General features: G+C 23.5%; 1 non-coding gene across 1 annotated transcript; it reads left to right on the top strand.

Annotated features, from left to right (window-relative positions):
- Nucleotides 1–318: 318 nt before the first annotated feature.
- On the top strand, nt 319–437 carry LOC124918597. The gene has a single exon (XR_007097459.1). It is a non-coding gene; the product is annotated as a 5S ribosomal RNA (ribosomal RNA).
- The last annotated feature ends 4318 nt before the right edge of the window (nt 438–4755 follow it).

Genomic DNA, 4755 nt, shown 5'->3' with positions numbered 1-4755 from the left:
AAAAAGTACGATTTAAAAAAACACGCGTTAATTTCGAACATTATAATTGATTTTGGATGTTTTTACGAAAAAACAAAAAATAAACACGTGAAAACGTACGATTTTAAAAAAACACGTTAATTTTGAACATTCTAATTGATTTTTGATGTTTTTACAAAAAACACAAAATAAAAGCTTAAAAACGGAACGATTTAAAGACACTGTGGTCGTAAACGGCCTTCGCCCGTTTAAAACTCGTCCATTTCGAATTTTGTGAAAAAATCATTTTTTAAAATTAAATTATGATGTATCAAATGAATAAATTGTTCATTATATAATAGGTTCGATCATACCAGCACTAATGCACCGGATCCCATCAGAACTCCGCAGTTAAGCGTGATTGGACGAGAGTAGTACTAGGATGGGTGACACCCTGGGAAGTCCTCGTGTTGCACTCCTTTTTATATTTTTTTAAAAAAGAACCAATTAACGATTAAAATGGACTAAATTGAATAAAGGTTAATGTCACACTCACTTTTAATGTTTTTATGAAAAAAAACACAAAATAAAAACGTGAAAACGAACAATTTAAGAAAAAACGTTAATTTCATACTTTCTATTGGATTTTGTGTTTTTATATAAGACAAAATACAAAATATCATGAAAACGGATCAATTTGAAGATTTTTTGTCGTTTTGTAAGAGAACAACACAAAATAAATGCGTGAAAACGTACAATTTTAAAAAAACACGTTAATTTCGAACTTTCTAATTGATTTTTGATGTATTTACGAAACAAACACAAAATAAAAACGTGAAAACAAACGTTTTAAGAAAACACGTTAATTTCGTACTTATTATTGGATTTTTGTGTTTTTAAATAAGACAAAATACAAAATATCATGAAAACAGATTGATTTGAAGATATTTTGTCGTTTTGTATGAGAAAAACACAAAATAAACGCGTGAAAATGTATGATTTAAAAAAAACACGTTAATTTCGAACTTTCTAATTGATATTTGATGCTTTTACGAAAAAACACAAAATAAAAGCGAGAAAACGATCGTTTTAAGAAAAAACATTAATTTTGTACTTTTTATTAGATTTATGTGTTTTTAAAAAAGACAAAAGACAAAATATAATAAAAATGGATTGATTTGAAGATTTTTTTTGTCGTTTTGTCCGAGAAAAAAACAAAATAAACGCGAGAAAACGTACTATTTTCAAAAAACACGTTAATTTCGAACTTTCTAATTAATTTTTGATGTATTTACGAAAAAACTCAAAATACAAAATATCATGAAAACGGATCGATTTAAAAATTTTTTGTCGTTTTTATATAAGACAAAATACAAAATGTCATGAAAACTCAAAATACAAAAAAACATGAAAAGGAATGATTTAAGAAAAAACGTTGATTTCTTATTTTTATTGGATTTTTGTGTTTTTATATAAGACAAAATACAAAATGTCATGAAAACGGATCGATATAAAGATTTTTTGTCGTTTTGTATGAGAAAAACACAAAATAAACATGTGAAAACGTATGATTTAAAAAATACGAATTTTGTGTTTTTATATAAAACAAAATACAAAATATCATGAAAACGGAATTTATATAAGACAAAATATTGGATTTTGTGTTTTTATATAAGACAAAATACAAAATATCATGAAAACGGATTGATTTGAAGATATTTTGTCGTTTTGTATGAGAAAAACATAAAATAAACGCGTGAAAATGTATGATTTAAAAAAAACACGTTAATTTCGAACTTTCTAATTGATTTTTGATGCTTTTACGAAAAAACACAAAATAAAAGCGTGAAAACGATCGTTTTAAGAAAAAACATTAATTTTGTACTTTTTATTAGATTTATGTGTTTTTAAAAAAGACAAAAGACAAAATATAATAAAAATGGATTGATTTGAAGATTTTTTTTGTCGTTTTGTCCGAGAAAAAACACAAAATAAACGCGTGAAAACGTACTATTTTCAAAAAACACGTTAATTTCGAACTTTCTAATTAATTTTTGATGTATTTACGAAAAAACTCAAAATACAAAATATAATGAAAACGGATCGATTTAAGGATTTTTTGTCGTTTTGTACGAGAAAAACACAAAATAAACGCGTGAAAACGTATGATTTAAAAAAAAACAAACGTTAATTTCAAATATTTTAATTGATTTTTAATGTTTTTACGAAAAACACAAAATAAAAGCGTGAAAACGTACGATTTTTTTAAAAACCCGTTAATTTCGAACTTTCTAATTGATTTTTGATATTTTTATGAAAAAAACACAAAATAAAAGCGTGAAAACGAACGATTTAAGAAAAATGTTAATTTCGTACTTTATATTGCATTTTTTGTTTTTATATAAGACAAAATACAAAATATCATGAAAACGAAATGATTTGAAGGTTTTTTGTTATTTTGTACAAGAAAAACACTATATAAACGCGTGACAACGTACGATTTTAAAAAAATACGTTAATTTCGAACTCTCGATTGATTTTGATGTATTTACGAAACAAAATATAAAATAAAAGCGTGAAAACGAACGATTTAAAAAAAAAACATTTATTTCGTACTTTCTATTGGATTTTGTGTTTTTATATAAGACAAAATATAAAATATCATGAAAACGGAATTTATATAAGACAAAATATTGTATTTGGTATTTTTATATAAGACAAAATACAAAATGTCATGAAAACGGATCGATATAAAGATTTTTTGTCGTTTTGTATGAGAAAAACACAAAATAAACGTGTGAAAACGTATGATTTAAAAAATACGAATTTTGTGTTTTTATATAAAACAAAATACAAAATATCATGAAAACGGAATTTATATAAGACAAAATATTGGATTTTGTGTTTTTATATAAGACAAAATACAAAATATCATGAAAACGGATTGATTTGAAGATATTTTGTCGTTTTGTACGAGAAAAAAACAAAATAAACGCGTGAAAATGTATGATTTAAAAAAAACACACGTTAATTTCGAATATTTTAATTGAATTTTAGATTTTTTTATGAAAAAACACAAAATAAACGCGTGAAAATGTACGATTTAAAAAAACACGTTAATTTCGAACTTTCGAATTGATTTTTGATGTTTTTATGAAAAAACACAAAATAAAAGCATAAATACGAATGATTTAAGAAAAAACATTGATTTCGTATTTTTTATTGGATTTTTGTGTTTTTATATAAGACAAAATACAAAATATCATGAAAACGGATCAATTTGAAGATTTTTTGTCGTTTTGTACGAGAAAAACACAAAATAAACGCGTGAAAACGTATGATTTAAAAAAACACACGTTAATTTCAAATATTTTAATTTATTTTTAATGTCTTTACGAAAAGCATAAAATAAACGCGTGAACACGTACGATTTTAAAAAAACATGTTAATTTCGAACTTTCTAATTGATTTTTGATGTTTTTACGAAAAAAACATGAAAAGGAATGATTTAAGAAAAAACGTTGATTTCTTATTTTTATTGGATTTTTGTGTTTTTATATAAGACAAAATACAAAATGTCATGAAAACGGATCGATATAAAGATTTTTTGTCGTTTTGTATGTGAAAAACACAAAATAAAATTGTGAAAACGTATGATTTAAAAAATACGAATTTTGTGTTTTTATAGAAAACAAAATACAAAATATCATGAAAACGGAATTTATATAAGACAAAATATTGGATTTTGTGTTTTTATATAAGACAAAATACAAAATATCATGAAAACGGATTGATTTGAAGATATTTTGTCGTTTTGTACGAGAAAAAAACAAAATAAACGCGTGAAAATGTATGATTTAAAAAAACACACGTTAATTTCGAATATTTTAATTGAATTTTAGATTTTTTTATGAAAAAACACAAAATAAACGCGTGAAAATGTACGATTTAAAAAAACACGTTAATTTCGAACTTTCGAATTGATTTTTGATGTTTTTATGAAAAAACACAAAATAAAAGCAAGAAAACGAATGATTTAAGAAAAAACATTGATTTCGTATTTTTTATTGGATTTTTGTGTTTTTATATAAGACAAAATATCATGAAAACGGATCAATTTGAAGATTTTTTGTCGTTTTGTACGAGAAAAACACAAAATAAACGCGTGAAAACGTATGATTTAAAAAAAAACACGTTAATTTCAAATATTTTAATTTATTTTTAATGTCTTTACGAAAAGCATAAAATAAACGCGTGAACACGTACGATTTTAAAAAAACATGTTAATTTCGAACTTTCTAATTGATTTTTGATGTTTTTACGAAAAAAACATAAAAAAAACATGAAAAGGAATGATTTAAGAAAAAACGTTGATTTCTTATTTTTATTGGATTTTTGTGTTTTTATATAAGACAAAATACAAAATGTCATGAAAACGGATCGATATAAAGATTTTTTGTCGTTTTGTATGTGAAAAACACAAAATAAAATTGTGAAAACGTATGATTTAAAAAATACGAATTTTGTGTTTTTATAGAAAACAAAATACAAAATATCATGAAAACGGAATTTATATAAGACAAAATATTGGATTTTGTGTTTTTATATAAGACAAAATACAAAATATCATGAAAACGGATTGATTTGAAGATATTTTGTCGTTTTGTACGAGAAAAAAACAAAATAAACGCGTGAAAATGTATGATTTAAAAAAAACACACGTTAATTTCGAATATTTTAATTGAATTTTAGATTTTTTTATGAAAAAACACAAAATAAACGCGTGAAAATGTACGA

This window comes from Impatiens glandulifera, unplaced genomic scaffold (assembly GCF_907164915.1).
Source record: "Impatiens glandulifera unplaced genomic scaffold, dImpGla2.1, whole genome shotgun sequence".
Lineage (NCBI taxonomy): Eukaryota > Viridiplantae > Streptophyta > Magnoliopsida > Ericales > Balsaminaceae > Impatiens > Impatiens glandulifera.
The sequence above is the reverse complement of the archived record's forward strand: the minus strand, read 5'-3'. Positions and strand labels throughout refer to the sequence as shown.